The sequence below is a fragment of the Lissotriton vulgaris genome, chromosome 2_2 (assembly GCF_964263255.1).
Source record: "Lissotriton vulgaris chromosome 2_2, aLisVul1.2, whole genome shotgun sequence".
Classification (NCBI taxonomy): domain Eukaryota; kingdom Metazoa; phylum Chordata; class Amphibia; order Caudata; family Salamandridae; genus Lissotriton; species Lissotriton vulgaris.
In genome coordinates this window covers 331,093,426-331,116,791 of record NC_141688.1, presented here as the reverse complement: position 1 = coordinate 331,116,791, position 23,366 = coordinate 331,093,426, and the positions used below count along the sequence as shown (strand labels likewise).

Here is a 23,366-nt window from a genome sequence, read left to right as displayed (position 1 = left end):
GCCTCGCTGGGCTCCTCAACAAAAAGGGGCCTTTGAAGACGGAGGGAGCCTCTCTGGGATCTAAATAAATGGGGCCTTCTTGAGCCTCTCGTGGGCTCCGAGCAGACAATGTGGGCAAGGTGGGAGCAGCCCGCTGCCTTCTGGGGCTGCTCTACCGCAAGGAAAGAATGCCCCCTGAGCCCCACTGGGCTCTGCAGAAAGGATGCCCCTAGAGCCCTCGTGGCTCTCAACAAAATGGGGGGGGGGCCTTGAGCCTCTCGGGGCTCCACAACAACTGTGGCTCCGGCTTTGTTGGAGTCCCCCTCCTGGGGGACTCAAGAAGACAATGGTCCCGCTCGTGGGAGTCCCTCTGGACTCTAGGCACACTGCACCTTTAGCGTGGGAGTGGCCCGCTGCCAACCGGGGCCGCTCTGCGCATACCAACAACTGCCCCCGCTCCTGGGAAACACTCACCGTGTCTGGCTGCGGAGGGAGAGCTCCCGCTCCTCGGGGCTCTCCGGAGCTGCGGCCGGGCCGTTCTTCCCTCTTCTTCTGTGGGCAGCGTGGGGCTCTCCTTCCCACAACGGAGCCCCGCCTTCACCTTCTGCTGCCTCAGCTTTTCTCGTGCTGCCCTGCGAGGGCGGGACTTCCGGTCCTGGCCCCAGAACTTCCGGGTCGTCGCGGGCAGCGCGGCGGCCCATCCAGGCACTGTAGGCTGGGGAATAAAGTAACCGAGGGGTAGGCTCCCTCGAGTTGAATAATAAACGGGGTGAGCTCCCGTTCAGGGAGCGGCAATGTCTCGAGGCAATGCCAGGTGTGAAAAATAAAGCGCTCCCAGGTGCTAACAGAAAAATAAAGCGCTTTCAGGTGCTTAGGGGGGAATACAGCTCTCCCAAGAGCTATAGTATCAAATAAAGCGCTTCCAGGCGCTGGTGGCAAGAACAAAGCGCTCCCCGCGCAGAGGACAATAAACAGCACTCCCAAGCGCTATAAGTGGACACTAAAGCGCAAAGCACAAAGAGGTTCTTGGAATGCAGCAAGATGGGGGGCAAGGCTGGGCCCAGCTCACTGGTCCCTCCAGGCAGGAAGGTAGGGGGGGCAAGGCTGGGCCAGGGGCCAGCTCACTGGGCCCTCCAGGCAGGAAGGCAGTCGCAAGTGGTGGTTCCTCCTGGTGCCCAGCAGCAGCACCCCTCAGTAGGATCAGGAACAGAAGAAGAACAACTTGTAAGGGGAAACAGCCCTTTTTAGGTCTCGCTGGCGTTGCAGCGCGAAGCGCTGACGCCAACAAGATTTATAGTCGCTGTGTTTGCCTCCAAGGGAGACAGACCTGGAGACAGACCTGTGCCCGAGCCGATTGTAGTATGGGCACGAGTCGATTCAGGTCTATGAACGCGCTTCTAGCTTTGCAGGGCTGCCACTGGCAGGAGCCGCAGGGAACGTCAACGTGCACGCTCACGGCATCACGCTCATGCCCTCCCGCGTCTCTTAGGCTGTTCTCCGCTCCAGGCCGACTTGTTTCCTTAATAATCACTCTTAAGACAAAAATAAAGATTTTTTCACTATAGATTATTTAATTTCTATGACAAATAACGGGTGTTAGGTGCTATATATTTTGCCTTATCTTGTGCAATTGGGCCCTAGTTTTGTTGTCCATCTTCTATGTTTCGGTAATGATCACCCGGCAAAGGTTTCCCTGAATGCACGGGGCATATTTTATGTGTATAAAACCGCAAGAAATTGGCGCGGCCGTCTGCTGAGCGGTGAGATGGTTGAATGGGTTTGTGAGTGTGTGTGGCTGTATGGCTGTGCAAGAGAGGTGATTCTGTGTGTAGGAGAACCGTGTGTTTGAGCTCCCACTCAGCACTCATTACACATTGATCTTATTTGACCGGCCGGGGTTCTCTGCTGCTGGCCTCCGGCTGGGATGAGAAGACTTCCTCGGTCGCTAGCCCCGTTGTTGGGCCCTGTGCGCAGAGGCTTTCAAATCAGGCAGCGGATCCCGTCCTCCGGGGCTCAGACATGATGATTCGATCAGATATACTAGGCTGGGGGTGCGAGGCTTCGGCCCAGAGCACCGAACCCGCCCATGAGTATCCAGCGATCCTGATCTGAGCTCCAAAGAAAAGCGGACCTGCTTCCTAGAGGTTTCTTTTGGGGAGTTTGATGGTGACGTCAGCATTCGAGAGGACTTGATGTTACAGGATCTTTAATGTGGCAGTGTGAAGGTTGTCCTTGTAGGCATTGTCGGTTGAGAAAGTAATCTCGACATACTTTTCATGACGACACTTGTAAGTGATTTTATCCACTAGCAGTGAGTGGCTACTGAATGTGTAATGCTAATAAAACCAGTGGTGGAACGGAAGTGGCTGAATGGATACGTTCAAATGAAAATGTTGTATTTCTGTTATGTAAATAAAATTGTCCCCGGTGAATGCAAATGTTTTACAGGTAATATGTTCAAGAAGTCACTACAATAGTTTCAAATTATCAGTGGATTTAGTGAGAGGGACATAAGTTACGAGTGTACATGCACACTATAACAGGCTTTCATAGGTTTCTCTAACAATTGTTTAACCTTAAACGTGTCCTTTTTGTGCATCGTAAGTCAATAGTGATTTCCATACGTGGGTTAAGCCTTTTCCTGTTGATAAAAGGGTGTGAATTAGCTGTTGTCTCAACACCATTTTCCCCTGAAATAAAAAAACTCCCCTTTTTAGGTCTTGCGCTCCGCAGGTCATAAACAGGACCATCTGCTCGTGAATCGGGATGCTGGCATGGGTGCCCAGCCCCCCTCCCAGCGCTGCCTTTCCTCTGCAGGCTACTTTTCACCCTTTTCTTTTAGTGCTTATCCTCTTCTCCCCCGCCTTATTTCTTCAAGCAGATTACTTTGCATCATTCTTGTTCCTCTTTGCCCCAGCCCCGCCCGTCTGCATGCTACATTTTTCCCTGATGCTTCTGGCCCTACCTGCATCTCATTAGCTGAGCTTAATTTTTAGTTATTTATTTTGGAGGGCCCAGCAGCTGCAAATTTTTACTGGTCGACGTGTTTCTTTTCTTTGTGCATTGTGTGCGCTTTCCCCTTTTTTCACAATTTAATTTACCGTCCACCATGTTTCAATGGTAAATGTCCGCTAATGCGCCATGACACATGCACAGGCACACATCAAAAATTAGACATGAGCATGCATCACAAAGCCTTCGTGCACAAAATGCAGTTATCTTACGATAGGCTTTCTTCTAAAGAAAACCCATATCAAGACTGATGACCATGTGTGCGAGCGCCTCCTCCTTGGGATGCAGCTGAAGAAATAAAACCCATTTGACTATTTATTTTAGGTGCACAACTGTGTGCTAGAGACTCGTGAATGGCAGCTTGACCTCTGTGCGGGAATTAATCCTATCCCTCCTCTCCTGGTCTTCCTAGCAGCCCCCGCCCCTCCTCTACCTTCCCCCAGCACCCACCGGCCCGGGTGCCTTATTTCTCAGAGTCCCGATCAGCATGCTGCCGTCCGCTCATACACTTCTGGCAACTTTGGGCCCTTACCCGCTCCTTCCCAATCTCCTCCTTCCCACTCTCCCGGCCGCCTCCCTCTCTCCTCACCTCCTCCCCCTTATCTAACTAGCTTCCCCGTACTGACGTTTTCTCTCAGTCACCTCTCACCCTAGTTCCCTCCCTCCGTCTCCTCTTCAGGCTTCCTCACACATACAGAGATCCCTTTCCCAGACCCATGATAAACCTCACGCAACAGCGCCTCCTTGGGATGCAGCTGAAGAAATAAAACCCATTTGACTATTTTTTTTAGGTGCACAACTGTGCGCTAGAGACTCATGAATGGCAGCTTGACCTCTTTGCGGGAAATAATCCTATCCCTCCTCTCCTGGTCTTCCCTGGCAGCCCTCTGCCCTGCGTGGCCATACTTTAACTCCAGAGACTCTTCCTGATTTCAAGCTGCTTGGGACCCGGGAGGCAATTCGTGCATTGTCGGAATCTGGGATGCTCATCTGCTGTGGGCAATCTGCGAGTAGCAGCATCGTGTTCACACAGAAAAACTTTTGCGAATGACCTGAGAAGCAGGAAAAGAGAGCTTTATACAGGCTTAGGGTTGCTGTTGTATGATGGAGAGTATCTATACATCAGTGCGGAAACGCAAAACGATGACCCCACCTCCAACCGCTGTATGGATGTCAATTCACCAGTATGCCAGGGTAGTGGAAATGACATTGACACACCCTTCAAACTTAATTTCATCACAAGAAGTGACATGGTGTGACCTTTGACCCCAAAACATCCCAGTAAGTGATGTCACATGACCTTAACCATGATGACACTTGCCCTATCTATCTATCGCCCTCACTCTATCTATCTACCTATCTATCGCCCTCACTCTATCTATTGCCCTCAGTCTGTCTGTCTGTCTATCTATCTACCTACCTATCGCCCTCACTCTATCTATCTATGACCCTCACTCTATCTATCTATCTGTCGCCCTCACTCTATCTATTGCCTTCACTCTATCTATCTATTGCCCTCACTGTATCTATCTATCACCCTCACTCTATCTATCGCCCTCACTCTATCTATATATCGCCCTCACTCTATCTATCTATCGCCCTCACTCTATCTATCGCCCTCACTCTATCTATCTAGCGCCCTCACTCTATCGCCTCACTCTATCGCCCTCATTCTATCTATCTATCGCCCTTCCTCTATCTAACTATCACCCTCCCTCTATCTATTTATCACCCTCCCTCTATCTATCTATCGCCCTCACTCTATCTATCTATCGCACCACCACAGCATCACTCGGAACCACACAGCATCACCCAGGGGCACCACAACATCACTATGTGCTACCACAGCATCACTCGTCGCCACCACAACATCACTCAGCGCCACCACAGCATCAGTATGTGCAACCATTCCACAACAACTGGTTCAAATATGTTCTCTCAATGTTTCAAGCTTTATTACAAATGTCACAAAAACATGTTAATATTTCACTTCTGTTCTTGGATTTTCGTCACAATAAAATACACTGAACATAATCTTCACAAAAGGTACTTACAAAAATTTAAGCTATTGCCATTATAAATGACAATAACTTTTATTTAAGTATTAATTATTAAAAAAATAAAAGCCATTGTTATTTGTAATTTCACTCTATCTATCTATTGCCCTCACTCTATCTAGCTATCTATTGCCCTCACTGTATCTATCTATCACCCTCACTCTATCTATTGCCCTCACTCTATCTATATATCGCCCTCACTCTATCTATCTATCGCCCTCACTCTATCTATCGCCCTCACTCTATCTATCTATCGCCCTCACTCTATCTATCTATCGCCCTCACTCTATCTATCTATCGCCCTCACTCTATCTATCTATCGCCCTCACTCTATCTATCGCCCTCACTCTATCTATCTATCGCCCTCACTCTATCGCCTCACTCTATCGCCCTCACTCAATCTATCTATCGCCCTTCCTCTATCTAACTATCGCCCTCCCTCTATCTATTTATCACCCTCCCTCTATCTATCTATCGCCCTCACTCTATCTATCGCCCTCACTCTATCTATCTATCGCACCACCACAGCATCACTCGGAACCACACAGCATCACCCAGGGGCACCACAACATCACTATGTGCTACCACAGCATCACTCGTCGCCACCACAACATCACTCAGCGCCACCACAGCATCAGTATGTGCAACCATTCCACAACAACTGGTTCAAATATGTTCTCTCAATGTTTCAAGCTTTATTACAAATGTCACAAAAACATGTTAATATTTCACTTCTGTTCTTGGATTTTCGTCACAATAAAATACACTGAACATAATCTTCACAAAAGGTACTTACAAAAATTTAAGCTATTGCCATTATAAATGACAATAACTTTTATTTAAGTATTCATTATTAAAAAAATAAAAGCCATTGTTATTTGTAATTTCAATACTTCTAAGTCACGTAAATACAACTCATTGCATTACAAATGCTATAGGTGTCACATTTGCCAAAGTTAAAACTATTGGCATTGTAAATGACAAAGCTATTAATTTTGCTATTTTCAAAACCAACACATAAATAAAAAATTTGTCATTTACAATACCAATAGCTCAAAATTTCCTAATGCGAGACCTATTGCATTGCAAATGCTTGTTATACATTGAATTCCTTTGTCTGGCTTCATTGTGAGGGGAAAAACCAGTCGCAGCTGGTTTGTGAGCACTCTTGATGTGCTCAGCCCCTCACTCTATTCACTGGCAGGGCTAGGGACATTAGACGCACCACAGGGGGCGGAGCCAGCATTGTGTGGGGAAAGCCCAGCCCTATTCAGGACCCAGGTGCACCCCTCCCCAGCCATCAGCATGCTAATCTCCACACTCACCACCGGGCAGACCCATCCAGACTCCTGGAGCCAGGCTCACCAGCCAATCACGTGCCAGCACACTCACTGCACACGCATACCCATGTCTAGAAGCGGCACTTCCACACTAGACACATACAGGCCGCATACATCATTGCGCAGCATTCAATCACATCAGTCCGCACATACCAAACTCGAGCCTGCACACCTCACGCATCAGAAACTACCAGGGACACAAACATTCCCCATGCATTCCGATGCGAGGGCAGGACAACCTTACTCCACGCACTCAGAGTGCGCACTCACTTTCCACTGGGACACAGTGAAAGTGTGCAGAAACCAAAAATCACTACAACCAATTCACATTCAAAAAGCAAAAAGTTTAGGGGTGAACCTGCCAGAAGGGCCAAGTCCAACAACACCCCTTTCCCTTTGTCCAGTTTCGTGCCGTGGGGGGCTGGAGTGCCCCAGCAACTGGTTTGAATCAGGCTATGCATGGAGCACCTTGTGTGCCCCAGGCAGAGTCTCAAAAAGCATCTGCTGATGCAGCCCTCCCTGTCCCAATACACATCAGCCTGTCTGGGGAGGTGCTGGCACCTCCCTGGACAGGAAACCTGTTGTACAGGCCTCCCCTGCCGGAATTTCGTCCAGCAGCAGGAGGTCAGACTTGTGTCTGTGGCAGCAGCATCCATTTTGTGATGCTGATGCTCTGTTTAACTTTAACCGGGTAAAGCAGTAACTACATGTCTTCTAAGCATGGGCGGAAAATCCGTTACGCTCGCGGATTTTGCGGATTTTCGGGAAATCCGCAATCCGCGAGATTTGCGAATTTCCCGCAAAATCCGCAAATTCGCACGCAGCGGATTTTTTTTGCGGCGCGCGGCGTTGGTGATACAATTTTTGCGGCGCGCGGCGTTTATCATCGTTTGCCGGGTTGTTTTTCTCGATAGTTTGTGAGTGCTGCGCCATTTTGGATCTTGCTGTGTGATCCCGCGGGAATTGGCGAGCGCGATTACGTCATCGCGGCTTGCCAGCGATAGTTTGTCAACGCGAGTACGGCGAGATCACGTCTCGCGGTACTTCACAATTGCGAGATTTGAGATGCGGCGAGCAGCAAGAATCTCGCACAAGCGAAAATATAAAATTTGCAATTCTGCACAAGAAATCCACCAGCAAGCAGCATAAACCTTCTTGAAATGATGATTTTTATCTGAATAACTCCTTAGGTTGACATTTGCCTGCACTTTTTTAGCGAGGAGTCCATTTTGGGGAGGGGGGTGGGAGGAAGGAAGTGCCCCACAGTCTTCAACTTCCTGTTCCTGTTCAGCAGGCTCCTCCCAGTGCTTTGTCCATCTCCTCGTCACTTTTCATTTGGATCTGGAGCTGGAAGGATTACTTTTTGTGGATGCTGCTGGATATTTGGATTTGAGGCCTTTTTGACTTTCTTTGGATCACTGTTGGATTAGAAATTTTACAAGTAAGTTTGATTGGGGCATTACAGTTGCTGCAACTAAAATTTTGGATTTTTCGATTTTTGGGCTGTTTTGGGGCCTTTTGCCCAGGGGTACTCAGTGGTGGGTGGACTGAGTCTTTCTGTGGGTTGTCTTGAACTTAAACATCATGGAGGCCATGGATGGATTGGGATTGTGCTGATTTTTCAGTGATTTTCGTTTTTTGGGGCTGTACTTGTGGCCTTTTCACCAGGGGTATTTGAGTCTAGCATGGGCCTAGTCTTTCTGTAGGTTGTCTTGAATTTAAACATCATGGAGGGCATGGATGGATTGGGATTGTGCTGATTTTTCAGTCATTTTCGTTTTTTGGGCCTGTACTTGTGGCCTTTTCACCAGGGGTATTTGAGTCTAGCATGGGCCTAGTCTTTCTGTGGGCTGTCTTGAACTTAAACATCATGGAGGGCATGGATGGAATGGGATTGTGCTGATTTTGCAGTGTTTTTCGATTTTTGGGGGTGTTCATGGGGAGGGACAGGCCATGTGGCTGGTGGCCATTTTGAGTGCAGCTACAGGCACTGGCCATGTGCTGGCAGGCAAGTGGCCATTTTGAATACAGGCTTTGTTGTTAGGCCTGCAACCATTTTGCCTACTTTTCAACCTTTATTTATGCCCAGGGGTAGTGAGTCTTGCATGGGCCTAGTCTTTCTGTGGGTTGTCTTGAATTTAAACATCATGGAGGGCATGGATGGAATGGGATTGTGCTGATTTTGCAGTGTTTTTCGATTTTTGGGGGTGTTCATGGGGAGGGACAGGCCATGTGGCTGGTGGCCATTTTGAGTGCAGCTACAGGCACTGGCCATGTGCTGGCAGGCAAGTGGCCATTTTGAATGCAGGCTTTGTTGTTAGGCCTGCAACCATTTTGCCTACTTTTCAACCTTTATTTATGCCCAGGGGTAGTGAGTCTTGCATGGGCCTAGTCTTTCTGTGGGTTGTCTTGAATTTAAACATCATGGAGGGCATGGATGGATTGGGATTGTGCTGATTTTTCAGTGATTTTCGTTTTTTGGGCCTGTACTTGTGGCCTTTTCACCAGGGGTATTTGAGTCTAGCATGGGCCTAGTCTTTCTGTAGGTTGTCTTGAATTTAAACAACATGGAGGGCATGGATGGATTGGGATTGTGCTGATTTTTCAGTGATTTTCGTTTTTGGGGCTGTACTTGTGGCCTTTTCACCTGGGGTATTTGAGTCTAGCATGGGCCTAGTCTTTCTGTGGGCTGTCTTGAACTTAAACATCATGGAGGGCATGGATGGAATGGGATTGTGCTGATTTTGCAGTGTTTTTCGATTTTTGGGGGTGTTCATGGGGAGGGACAGGCCATGTGGCTGGTGGCCATTTTGAGTGCAGCTACAGGCACTGGCCATGTGCTGGCAGGCAAGTGGCCATTTTGAATGCAGGCTTTGTTGTTAGGCCTGCAACCATTTTGCCTACTTTTCAACCTTTATTTATGCCCAGGGGTAGTGAGTCTTGCATGGGCCTAGTCTTTCTGTGGGTTGTCTTGAATTTAAACATCATGGAGGGCATGGATGGATTGGGATTGTGCTGATTTTGCAGTGTTTTTCGATTTTTGGGGGTGTTCATGGGGAGGGACAGGCCATGTGGCTGGTGGCCATTTTGAGTGCAGCTACAGGCACTGGCCATGTATTGGCAGGCAAGTGGCCATTTTGAATGCAGGCTTTGTTGTTAGGCCTGCAACCATTTTGCCTACTTTTCAACCTTTATTTATGCCCAGGGGTAGTGAGTCTTGCATGGGCCTAGTCTTTCTGTGGGTTGTCTTGAATTTAAACATCATGGAGGGCATGGATGGATTGGGATTGTGCTGATTTTGCAGTGATTTTCGTTTTTTGGGCCTGTACTTGTGGCCTTTTCACCAGGGGTATTTGAGTCTAGCATGGGCCTAGTCTTTCTGTAGGTTGTCTTGAATTTAAACATCATGGAGGGCATGGATGGATTGGGATTGTGCTGATTTTTCAGTGATTTTCGTTTTTTGGCGCTGTACTTGTGGCCTTTTCACCAGGGGTATTTGAGTCTAGCATGGGCCTAGTCTTTCTGTGGGCTGTCTTGAACTTAAACATCATGGAGGGCATGGATGGAATGGGATTGTGCTGATTTTGCAGTGTTTTTTGATTTTTGGGGGTGTTCATGGGGAGGGACAGGCCATGTGGCTGGTGGCCATTTTGAGTGCAGCTACAGGCACTGGCCATGTGCTGGCAGGTAAGTGGCCATTTTGAATGCAGGCTTTGTTGTTAGGCCTGCAACCATTTTGCCTACTTTTCAACCTTTATTTATGCCCAGGGGTAGTGAGTCTTGCATGGGCCTAGTCTTTCTGTGGGTTGTCTTGAACTTAAACATCATGGAGGGCATGGATGGAATGGGATTGTGCTGATTTTGCAGTGTTTTTCGATTTTTTTTGTGCTGTATAACTGAACTGATGTTCCTCTGTCTTCCATTGTTTTTAGGTGCACAAGACTCAAGAGAACCACCAGTGCCAGGAAGAAGTCCTGCAGCGGTGTGTGTGTGCAGCATAACGTCACGCGACGTCACGTCTGGCCTCAGACAACTCTACAATTCGTGCAACTGCGGCCTGCTGTCTGACCTGCTCTGAAGAAGATGGCCCCAAAAAAAGGTCTCCGTAGCTCCTCTAGCAAGAAAGTTGCTAGTAAGAAGCAGAAGAAGCAAGTTACCAAGGAGGCTGGTGTGCCAACCGCCACGTTTTTTGGGAGCAAAAAAAAAAGTACGCCTGCAGCAGCAGGATCTGCTGGGGACCAAGCTGGGAGCAGCACCCCTGCTCCATTGGGTTCAGTGCCTCCACCACCACGCCAACTTAAGTCAAAGCCCTTGAGTGCTTCAGAGGCAGTCAGTGTACTTCTCCAATCACCATCGACCAGTGATGTTGGCTCATCGCAAGAAAGTAGCAGCAATGTCCCTGAATCAACACAGGTTGTTGTAACTCATCTGACAAGTGTTGAACAACCACAGCCGCAACAACAACATGTGCAAGTAGTACAAGCCCAAGTACATGTGGAAGGAGAGGCAGCGCAAGGAGATGCGCAAGCAGAGGTGCATGGAGGGTCACAAGTGCCCACAATAGTTGTTCCTCCCGAAGTAGGGGCACATCAGGAAATTGACAATCAGACCGAGGTATCATTTGAGGAAGCCACTCCTCCTGATGATCATTCATTGTCTTCCACATCCCTAGCAAGGAAAAGATCAAGGGGGGTGTCTACATCTTCTTCAAGCTCACCTCCTACTGATGATCTGGATGACGAATGGGTACCACAACGGCAGCCTGAGAGTGAGGCACACCATGATCTGACAAAGATACCTAAGCGTAAAAGGAAGGTCGTCGAAAAACTCATACCTATGGAGTGTGATGAGGCTCAACAAGAAGTGACAGATACTGCTGGTGATGAAGCCTCTCACGATGACGACGAGCCAGTCATCACAAAGGTCACTGCAGCCCCACCGGGCATGCAGCAAAGAGACATTTTGACCCTATCCCGAGAAGCTGCTGAGCGTGATGATGATGTCGACGAGGAGGCAATGGAAATGGAAACACAACAATCATTACATTTGGAGTTAAGTAGTACACCAACACCTACCGCTTCCATATTTCTTCCTCGCAAGAAGGTACCCACCTCGACCTCAATTCGTGGTGGTGAAAGTGCAAAACGTACTGAAGTTCGGCAATCCACATCCTCCACTTCATCTGGCATTAGCAGCAGGACCACCACCACCAGTATCGCCGCCTCCTCCGGCCCCCAAAGACATTTCAAGTCCACAGTTTGGGACTTCCTTAGTGTTTCCACAAAAAAGGAAAACCTCGCCATTTGTAGCATTTGTAAGTTGGCAGTTAGTCGTGGTAAGTTTGGTTCCAACTATGGTACCGGAGGCCAGAGAGGTCATCTTGAAAGAAAGCACGCTGTCCAATGGTTTGCGCACCTACAGGTGATCAAGGAAGCCCGAATTGCACGTAATGAAAACGTTGATTTTTCATCTGATGATGACAAGGAGGAAGAAGACGATTCAAACACTTCACTTACAACCAGTACCCCTGTCAGCAGCACACCCCATGTGAGGCACACTAAGAGTGTGGGAGAGAGTGAGACATCAATGCGGAAAAGTTCATCAGCGAGCGTAACTGGGTCGAAGATAGCATCATCATCCCGTAAATCCTTGGTCCAGGGCAACATTAAAAAGATGTTGTTTACAGAAGCGCAATATGAACGCAACCACCCACTGACGCGTCTGTATAACACTAAGCTGGCTAAAATGCTAGCTCTGGACCTTCTCCCTTTTTCTTTTGTAGAAGGGGTTGGTTTTCTAGAATTAGTGGCAGCGCTCTGCCCTAAATGGAAGGTTCCTAGCCGGTTCTATTTTGCCCGAGTTGCGGTTCCAGCACTACATGAAGATGTTCTGAAGGTGATTGGGGCAGCTTTGCAGAAGAGTGCTGTTCACACTATACATCTGACAACAGACATGTGGACCAGTGGCGCAGGCGCTGATTACATGTGCATCACTGCACACTGGGTCTCTTTTTCAGGGGCTAAAGCAAAGCTAAACGCAGGTGTTGACGCGGACATTGTTTTTAAAGCTGCTCGGAAACATGCAACACTAGCCATGTTTGGTTTGGAGAAACGTCACACAGCAGAAAACATTTTGCATGTCTTTAACACAAAGGTCCTTACTGCCTGTCCCCACTAAAACGCCAGGTTGGTTATGTTTCCACGGACAATGGCGCCAATATAGTTAAGGCCATGAGGGACGGTGACTATTTCAGAGTGCCGTGTTTGGCGCACTGTATAAACCTGGTTGTCCAAAAATTCTTGGGTAATAAAGGCAGTGCAGCGTACAGTGTATTGGACACCTGCCGAAAAATGTGCAAGCATTTCAGCCATTCTTTTAAGGCCCGGAAGCAGCTGAGGAGCCTGCTATATCAACGTCAAATGCCAGTGAAAGCACTCATCCAGGAGGTGGTAACACGTTGGAACTCAACCTTCTACATGCTTGAGCGTCTGTATGAGCAGTATACGGAACTCGATCAATATTTCCTTACAGAGGGTACAGAGGAGCTGAGGATGGGTGCGGCGCAATGGAACATAGTTCAAAGCCTGACACGCATGCTTCGTCCTTTTGAGTTCTTCACGCGTGCAGTCAGCAAGGAGGACTCTAATTTGGGAAAAGCTATCCCATTGTTGTACATGCTGGAGGACCAACTGAAGGAGGTGTGTTCTGTGTTTGAAAAAGATGACAAAAACCAAGACTCTTTGCTTCTGGCTGAGAAATTATTAGAGCTCCTACAAGGTGATGAACGTCTTAAAAAGATCCACTCAGAACAGCATTACATTTGTGCTACTATTCTGGATCCACGCTACAAAAAGGCGCTGGCAGGCCAAGCATTCTTTCATTTTGATGATGAACATGTTCCAAAGTACAAACGTTGGCTAGCCTTGTCAGCCAAGAGGTTTGAAACAGAACGGCTGAAAATTGAAGGAAATGGCAGTACATCAGCAGGCCATCCCAAGTCAAAACAATCCACTTCTGCACCTGTGGCTGTGCCACAAGTGACCTCTCAGCCGTTAAAGACACCGGCAACCGGATCATCTGCACGAGACACAACAGAAACATTGGAGGCTGAAGAGGATTGGCTAGCTCTGCGTGGGTTTGGTTCTCAAAAGGTCAGAGGCACAGCAAGAGCTAAGCAAAGTGGAGGAACCTTTGATGAGGACCTTGAGTCGATGGTGAAGGACTATCTGAATGACTCAACAGAGGTCTATGTTAATTCTGACCCATTGGCGTATTGGCATGGGAAAAAAGAATTGTGGCCACAGCTCACCAACCTGGCTTTAAACTACTTGTCTTGCCCACTCGCAAGTGTGTCTTCTGAACGGGTTTTCAGTGCTGCTGGTGGCATTGTAACTCCCAAACGGAGCCGCCTCTCGCCCAAAAATGTGGAGAGGTTAACAATGATCAAGATGAATCAGCACCTCATACCACCAGATTTCAGAGTACGAGAAAGCGTGCCGGATGAAGAGGAGGTGGCCAGCAACATAGATGAGGGAATTTCTACTCTGTCAGGTGACACTGAGCTCACCCTGCCTGAATTCGCAGAGTATGATGACGAAGCCTTATTCTTATTCCTGGACCGTGATACCGAGCCCTGAAAATGAGACAACGAATCAATAACTTTCTTTTTCATCCTTATTCACTTTTATTCCTGTGTGTCTGTCTTTCTTTGTTGTGCACAGTTAATATATTTCAAACTTTAATCAGATAATCACAAAATCAAGCCCATCAGCAGAACTGTCTTCACTGGTTTGCTAATTGATTTGAAGTTGCCGCAGTCTGCATTCCTCAGGTTCACAAGTTCAGAAGAACATGCTCCTCTATCCTCCTCCTCCAGACTCCTATTTCCATCAAACCAGAGGGCTGGTTTACGCCCAATGAAGAAAGACTCAGCACTTGTGGGGGTGTTGTTGTACCTCTTTGCAGGTGAGTTGACGGCTCTGGGGCCATTGCTGGGAAGGTCTAATACCGGCTAAAAGTGTTTTGGACCAAATCCCAGGCGGAATTTTTTTTGTGTTTTTGATGACTTGCTTGCCTTTGAGGTGCTCTTAGGGGGGGTTCCGTCTGTTTGTGGGTGAGTTTCGGGGTCTGGGAGCACTGCTGGGACACTCTAATCTTGATTGCATTTGCTTTTCAGGAAATCCGTCATGGCAACCCCAACTTATGGCCTAGCTACGCAGCGCGTTTGGACCGAAGGCCGAGAAATATTGCAAGTATGAGATTTTGCTTTTGGCCTGTTTGGGGGTGTTATGCTTCTTGGCGGGTGGGTTGGGTTGGCGGGTCTTGGGGCATTCCTGGGAAGGTCTAATACCGGGTAGAAGTGGTTGGGACAAAATCCAGGCCGATTTTTTTGTGGCTATTTCTGACATTTTGCTCAATGTAGCGTTTTCGGGGGCCTGTTTGGGGGGCTTCCTGGTGTTTGTGGGTGAGTTTCGTGGTCTGGGAGCACTGCTGGGACACTCTAATCTTGATTGCATTTGCTTTTCAGGAAATCCGTCGTGGCAACCCCGACTTATGGCCTAGCTACGCAGCGCGTTTGGACCGAAGGCCGAGAAATATTGCAAGTATGAGATTTTGCTTTTGGCCTGTTTGGGGGTGTTATGCTTCTTGGCGGGTGGGTAGGCGTGTCTTGGGGCATTCCTGGGAAGGTCTAATACCGGGTAGAAGTGGTTGGGACAAAATCCAGGCCGATTTTTTTTTGGCTATTTCTGACATTTTGCTCAATGTAGCGTTTTCGGGGGCCTGTTTGGGGGGCTTCCTGGTGTTTGTGGGTGAGTTTCGTGGTCTGGGAGCACTGCTGGGACACTCTAATCTTGATTGCATTTGCTTTTCAGGAAATCCGTCGTGGCAACCCCGACTTATGGCCTAGCTACGCAGCGCGTTTCTACCGAAGGCCGAGAAATATTGCAAGTATGAGATTTTGCTTTTGGCCTGTTTGGGGGTGTTATGCTTCTTGGCGGGTGGGTTGGCGTGTCTTGGGGCATTCCTGGGAAGGTCTAATACCGGGTAGAAGTGGTTGGGACAAAATCCAGGCCGATTTTTTTTTGGCTATTTCTGACATTTTGCTCAATGTAGCGTTTTCGGGGGCCTGTTTGGGGGGCTTCCTGGTGTTTGTGGGTGGGTTTCGGGGTCTGGGCGCACTGCTGGCTATATATACTTTACTTTGCAAGAGGTTTGAATCAAATCCATGGTGGCAGAGGGGAGTTAGGGCCTAGCTGCAGAGCGCGCGCGGAGTGATTTGGGAAATTTGTGAAAAATTGACTAAGTCCCCATTTTTGTACTTTTGCTCTTTGGCTGTTTGGGGGTCTTCTACTCGTTTTCTCCTGGGTTGACGGCTCTGGGGCCATTGCTGGGAAGCTCTAATACCGGATAAAAGTGTTTTGGACCAAATCCCAGGCGGAAATTTTTGTGTGTTTTTGATGACTTGCTTGCCTTTGAGGTGCTCTTAGGGGGCGTTCCGTCTGTTTGTGGGTGAGTTTCGTGGTCTGGGAGCACTGCTGGGACACTCTAATCTTGATTGCATTTGCTTTTCAGGAAATCCGTCGTGGCAACCCCGACTTATGGCCTAGCTACGCAGCGCGTTTGGACCGAAGGCCGAGAAATATTGCAAGTATGAGATTTTGCTTTTGGCCTGTTTGGGGGTGTTATGCTTCTTGGCGGGTGGGTTGGCGTGTCTTGGGGCATTCCTCAAAATTTTTTGTGTTTTTGATGACTTGCTTGCCTTTGAGGTGCTCTTAGGGGGGGTTCCGTCTGTTTGTGGGTGAGTTTCGTGGTCTGGGAGCACTGCTGGGACACTCTAATCTTGATTGCATTTGCTTTTCAGGAAATCCGTCGTGGCAACCCCGACTTATGGCCTAGCTACGCAGCGCGTTTGGACCGAAGGCCGAGAAATATTGCAAGTATGAGATTTTGCTTTTGGCCTGTTTGGGGGTGTTATGCTTCTTGGCGGGTGGGTTGGCGTGTCTTGGGGCATTCCTGGGCAGGTCTAATACCGGGTAGAAGTGGTTGGGACAAAATCCAGGCCGATTTTTTTTTGGCTATTTCTGACATTTTGCTCAATGTAGCGTTTTCGGGGGCCTGTTTGGGGGGCTTCCTGGTGTTTGTGGGTGAGTTTCGTGGTCTGGGAGCACTGCTGGGACACTCTAATCTTGATTGCATTTGCTTTTCAGGAAATCCGTCGTGGCAACCCCGACTTATGGCCTAGCTACGCAGCGCGTTTGGACCGAAGGCCGAGAAATATTGCAAGTATGAGATTTTGCTTTTGGCCTGTTTGGGGGTGTTATGCTTCTTGGCAGGTGGGTTGGCGTGTCTTGGGGCATTCCTGGGAAGGTCTAATACCGGGTAGAAGTGGTTGGGACAAAATCCAGGCCGATTTTTTTTGGGCTATTTCTGACATTTTGCTCAATGTAGCGTTTTCGGGGGCCTGTTTGGGGGGCTTCCTGGTGTTTGTGGGTGGGTTTCGGGGTCTGGGCGCACTGCTGGCTATATATACTTTACTTTGCAAGAGGTTTGAAGCAAATCCATGGTGGCAGAGGGGAGTTAGGGCCTAGCTGCAGAGCGCGCGCGGAGTGATTTGGGAAATTTGTGAAAAATTGACTAAGTCCCCATTTTTGTACTTTTGCTCTTTGGCTGTTTGGGGGTCTTCTACTCGTTTTCTCCTGGGTTGACGGCTCTGGGGCCATTGCTGGGAAGCTCTAATACCGGATAAAAGTGTTTTGGACCAAATCCCAGGCGGAATTTTTTTTGTGTTTTTGATGACTTGCTTGCCTTTGAGGTGCTCTTAGGGGGGGGGTTCCGTCTGTTTGTGGGTGAGTTTCGTGGTCTGGGAGCACTGCTGGGACACTCTAATCTTGATTGCATTTGCTTTTCAGGAAATCCGTCGTGGCAACCCCGACTTATGGCCTAGCTACGCAGCGCGTTTGGACCGAAGGCCGAGAAATATTGCAAGTATGAGATTTTGCTTTTGGCCTGTTTGGGGGTGTTATGCTTCTTGGCGGGTGGGTTGGCGTGTCTTGGGGCATTCCTGGGAAGGTCTAATACCGGGTAGAAGTGGTTGGGACAAAATCCAGGCCGATTTTTTTTTGGCTATTTCTGACATTTTGCTCAATGTAGCGTTTTCGGGGGCCTGTTTGGGGGGCTTCCTTGTGTTTGTGGGTGAGTTTCGTGGTCTGGGAGCACTGCTGGGACACTCTAATCTTGATTGCATTTGCTTTTCAGGAAATCCGTCGTGGCAACCCCGACTTATGGCCTAGCTACGCAGCGCGTTTGGACCGAAGGCCGAGAAATATTGCAAGTATGAGATTTTGCTTTTGGCCTGTTTGGGGGTGTTATGCTTCTTGGCGGGTGGGTAGGCGTGTCTTGGGGCATTCCTGGGAAGGTCTAATACCGGGTAGAAGTGGTTGGGACAAAATCCAGGCCGATTTTTTTTTGGCTATTTCTGACATTTTGCTCAATGTAGCGTTTTCGGGGGCCTGTTTGGGGGGCTTCCTGGTGTTTGTGGGTGAGTTTCGTGGTCTGGGAGCACTGCTGGGACACTCTAATCTTTATTGCATTTGCTTTTCAGGAAATCCGTCGTGGCAACCCCGACTTATGGCCTAGCTACGCAGCGCGTTTCGACCGAAGGCAGAGAAATATTGCAAGTATGAGATTTTGCTTTTGGCCTGTTTGGGGGTGTTATGCTTCTTGGCGGGTGGGTTGGCGTGTCTTGGGGCATTCCTGGGAAGGTCTAATACCGGGTAGAAGTGGTTGGGACAAAATCCAGGCCGATTTTTTTTGGGCTATTTCTGACATTTTGCTCAATGTAGCATTTTCGGGGGCCTGTTTGGGGGGCTTCCTGGTGTTTGTGGGTGGGTTTTGGGGTCTGGGCGCACTGCTGGCTATATATACTTTACTTTGCAAGAGGTTTGAAGCAAATCCATGGTGGCAGAGGGGAGTTAGGGCCTAGCTGCAGAGCGCGCGCGGAGTGATTTGGGAAATTTGTGAAAAATTGACTAAGTCCCCATTTTTGTACTTTTGCTCTTTGGCTGTTTGGGGGTCTTCTACTCGTTTTCTCCTGGGTTGACGGCTCTGGGGCCATTGCTGGGAAGCTCTAATACCGGATAAAAGTGTTTTGGACCAAATCCCAGGCGGAATTTTTTTTGTGTTTTTGATGACTTGCTTGCCTTTGAGGTGCTCTTAGGGGGGGTTCCGTCTGTTTGTGGGTGAGTTTCGTGGTCTGGGAGCACTGCTGGGACACTCTAATCTTGATTGCATTTGCTTTTCAGGAAATCCGTCGTGGCAACCCCGACTTATGGCCTAGCTACGCAGCGCGTTTGGACCGAAGGCCGAGAAATATTGCAAGTATGAGATTTTGCTTTTGGCCTGTTTGGGGGTGTTATGCTTCTTGGCGGGTGGGTTGGGTTGGCGGGTCTTGGGGCATTCCTGGGAAGGTCTAATACCGGGTAGAAGTGGTTGGGACAAAATCCTCACGGAAAAGCCTTTTGTCACTTTTTGTAACTTAGGGTTCGTTAGGGTTAGCCCTAGCAGCAGGATTGCATGTGTTTCGGGGTGTTCTAGATTTTTGCAACTGAGTTCTGGGGTCTTAGAGCACTCGTGAGAATGTGTAATTTTGGTTGCAAGTCATTTGAAGAAAATCCATGGTGGGAAAGGGGGGATTTGGCATAGTTAAAGAAAAGCCTTTGCCACTATTCTTAACTTAGGGTTCGTTAGGGTTAGCAGTATTTCTATTGCATGTGTTTGAGTGGGGGGGATTTCGAGTCTTGGAGCGATGCTGGCTATGGCTACTTTTGCTTGGTTGCTTGCAAGTGGTTTGAATGCAATCCACGGTGGGTAAGGGGTAATTAGGAAGGGGGTACTTCGGCCTACTTTTACTTTCAAAGTAAGTTTTGTCACCAGTTTTCTGCTAGGCCTCGTTTTTTGAGATTTAATTGGGGGTCTTCTACATTTTTGCGACTGGCTTTAGTAAGGGTCTGGGTGGGAGCACTGCTAGGAAGATCTAATTTTGTTCTAAAACACAGTTTACAGTACACCTAGCTTGAGGGGAAAGATCCGCTACATTAATTTGCCCATACTTATTTATCCTTCAAAAGGTGACTCAGACAGAGTACGCACTTTCAAAAATATTGTACTGTCTACTAGGAAAATCAAATTGTGACTTTTTGCACTCCACAGCCTACATACCTTATATTTATTTATCAGTGGTGTTGTAATATTATATCACTTCCTGTTTTTCATTGAATAATTACAGGCCGGGTTTCAGTCTCTGCAATGGGGAAAAAAGGATGGAGTCAGGCTTCACAGTAGCGAGCCACAATTCAGCATCAGGCAGGCAGTGGACAGGGTGTCTTCTGGTGACCAACATCGATGGACGAAGCGTCGGCTGCAATGGAGGAGTGCCGCTAATAAGAGGATTTTTTTTCTGCAGGCAACTTACTTACCACTTCCAACAGGACAACTACAACCACATAGATAAAGTATCCCTTGCCTTTTTCTCTGACTGTGACTGCATTTCTTGGATCTCTCTCTGCTTCTAAATTGATCCCTTAACACATCACTTAGTCCACTCCACTATCACATCTGCACCACACATAGTAATTTGTAAGTGCTCCTACGTAATTCGCAAGTCGCAGCACGCCCCAGGCCGTAGAGGACTGGGATGGCCCCAATGATGAAGCATGTCACCAAGGGGCAACCCTGGTGAGTGAGGGGACACCTAGAAAAAAAGCAATTTCTCCTTTTCTATCTACTATACCTTCCAGACCAACCCCATTGAGTGTTGTTGTGAATGGATTTATAGTGACCAGCAAGGCTCTCGGGTATCTGGCTAGTACATAGACCTTATGTTGAATATCGTTATCAATAATTCCACACAGGCCCTGTACTGTCGCATTCTTTCTTCCACAGTTGTCGAAAGTACTACTTACTTTTCACTGACATGCATGCAGTAGTGCATGCACTTTCAAAGATTGATGGATAGGTTTGTACCCAAAGAATTGTTTATGTTCAATTGTTTGTCTATGCTGTGCTTTTTTTAAAGGGTGTCTTCTGGTGACCAACATCGATGGACGAAGCGTCGGCTGCAATGGAGGAGTGCCGCTAATAAGAGGATTTTTTTTCTGCAGGCAACTTACTTACCACTTCCAACAGGACAACTACAACCACATAGATACAGTATCCCTTGCCTTTTTCTCTGACTGCATTTCTTGGATCTCTCTCTGCTTCTAAATTGATCCCTTAACACATCACTTAGTCCACTCCACTATCACATCTGCACCACACAGTCATTTGTAAGTGCTCCTACGTAATTCGCAAGTCGCAGCACGCCCCAGGCCGTAGAGGACTGGGATGGCCCCAATGATGAAGCATGTCACCAAGGGGCAACCCTGGTGAGTGAGGGGACACCTAGAAAAAAAGCAATTTCTCCTTTTCTATCTACTATACCTTCCAGACCAACCCCATTGAGTGTTGTTGTGAATGGATTTATAGTGACCAGCAAGGCTCTCGGGTATCTGGCTAGTACAGAGACCTTATGTTGAATATCGTTATCAATAATTCCACACAGGCCCTGTACTGTCGCATTCTTTCTTCCTCAGTTGTCGAAAGTACTACTTACTTTTCACTGACATGCATGCAGTAGTGCATGCACTTTCAAAGATTGATGGATAGGTTTGTACCCGAAGAATTGTTTATGTTCAATTGTTTGTCTATGCTGTGCTTTTTTTACAGGGTGTCTTCTGGTGACCAACATCGATGGACGAAGCGTCGGCTGCAATGGAGGAGTGCCGCTAATAAGAGGATTTTTTTTCTGCAGGCAACTTACTTACCACTTCCAACAGGACAACTACAACCACATAGATACAGTATCCCTTGCCTTTTTCTCTGACTGTGACTGCATTTCTTGGATCTCTCTCTGCTTCTAAATTGATCCCTTAACACATCACTTAGTCCACTCCACTATCACATCTGCACCACACATAGTCATTTGTAAGTGCTCCTACGTAATTCGCAAGTCGCAGCACGCCCCAGGCCGTAGAGGACTGGGATGGCCCCAATGATGAAGCATGTCACCAAGGGGCAACCCTGGTGAGTGAGGGGACACCTAGAAAAAAAGCAATTTCTCCTTTTCTATCTACTATACCTTCCAGACCAACCCCATTGAGTGTTGTTGTGAATGGATTTATAGTGACCAGCAAGGCTCTCGGGTATCTGGCTAGTACAGAGACCTTATGTTGAATATCGTTATCAATAATTCCACACAGGCCCTGTACTGTCGCATTCTTTCTTCCACAGTTGTCGAAAGTACTACTTACTTTTCACTGACATGCATGCAGTAGTGCATGCACTTTCAAAGATTGATGGATAGGTTTGTACCCAAAGAATTGTTTATGTTCAATTGTTTGTCTATGCTGTGCCTTTTTTCTTGTCTCCCAAAACCTTTCCCAAAAACCCCCGTACCCATCCATTTTTCAAACCCTAACCCTCTTCCCCCGGGCTGTGTGGTTTTGATTGATGTGTGACTAAATTACAGCAATAAATCCACACACTTGCTGGGGAGGATAAGGTGATAGCAACAGGCTGGTGAAGAAATCCGAGGATATATTCTTACTCTGCTTGACAAAGACCCATGGCTAATGTCAAAGAACTGCAACCGAATTAGTAGTTATACTTTACCATTTGTTAGGCTACAATGTGGCACTGTTCTAGTGTAATTCTGTCACCTGCTATATTCTCAGTTGTACCGTTGAATTGCTCAGGAGGACAAACCAGATTTAATTTTCTTTTTTTTCATAGGCATGCAACTGCCACTGTGTCACACCACTAGTACCACTGCTATGAGGAAATTTTATCCGACCAAGATTGCCAACCTTATTTGCTGTTTCCCGTGGAGCCAGCCCTGGGTATAGCCCTACTTTCAAACACAAATTACAGGTAAGATAGGCGTTTGGGGGTATAATGGAGTATTAGTAGGAGAGACGAGAGACTGACGGTAGTACTACTAAAGTCCTAGGACTCTTGGATTCACTTCACTTACTCTGTGAGAGGCACTTAGTGTTGAAAACATTTGGGCATTTACACTTAAAGGAAGAAAATGGAACTAAACTTTCAGGAAAACAAAGTCACTGTTAAACCCCCACCCACCAGGCAAGCAGTAAGAAACGGGTATGCTCAGATAAAGTTTGAAAAAGTATATTTATATCCCTAACAAAATAATCTCCCGCAAGACCCTCCCTAACCCCAACGATTGTCCTTCAAAAGTCCCCAAAAACCCAACTCCCAATTCCCACCCCCCAAAAGTCTCTAAAAAAGGGGCAAGGGACACTATGGGTGGATGCTGTCTACTTTTTGGGCCAGGGCATCATGCTCCTGGCGGAGCAAGGCGTGCTCTACGCGGAGCCCCTCTAACTGGTTTGAAAAGTGGTGGAGCTCCTGCTGGAGGCGGGACACCATCAGGGTACTGCGGCGCGGGCGTGCCTTCAATGCCTTGCAGGTGCAACGGCTGTGAGAGGAAGCTGTTGTCCTTGCTACTCGGCGGTGGCGTTTGGCTTTGGAAGCCCGGCTCAGTCTGGGTGGACCACTGTGCTGGGTGGCACTGGCAGCCCGTGGGGGCACGGAGGCCGATGCAGACGACGTAGTTGTTGTGGTCGACTGCACACTTTCTTCGTCCTCCAGGGCCACCAGCCGCCGATATTCGGCCACAGTGGCATCGATCCTCCGTTGCCGGGCCGCTCTAGCCAGCTCCTTCCTCCTTGTTCGTTTGGAAGGAGAACCTATATGAAGAAAGAAAGACATAGTCTGTAACCAATGCTCTTTAAGATTAACTCAATCATTCAGCAGAAATTTGTGTTGCACTACAACTAGCTAATTGCAAGCGCATTACATAACTATTGAGGCCAGTATCTATCTAACCTCACACTTCTTCATCCTTGCTCTAACATTAGTG

At 47.9% G+C, this 23,366-nt stretch overlaps 1 protein-coding gene and 1 pseudogene across 1 annotated transcript in view; one reads left to right on the top strand and one right to left on the bottom strand.

Annotated features, from left to right (window-relative positions):
• The window catches only part of AGBL2 (AGBL carboxypeptidase 2), a 986,768-nt gene that overhangs the window by 113,715 nt on the left and 849,687 nt on the right, over positions 1-23,366 (bottom strand). The gene's annotated exons all lie outside the window — the stretch shown is intronic.
• LOC147729417 (small Cajal body-specific RNA 2) lies at positions 1,701-2,091 on the top strand (annotated as a pseudogene).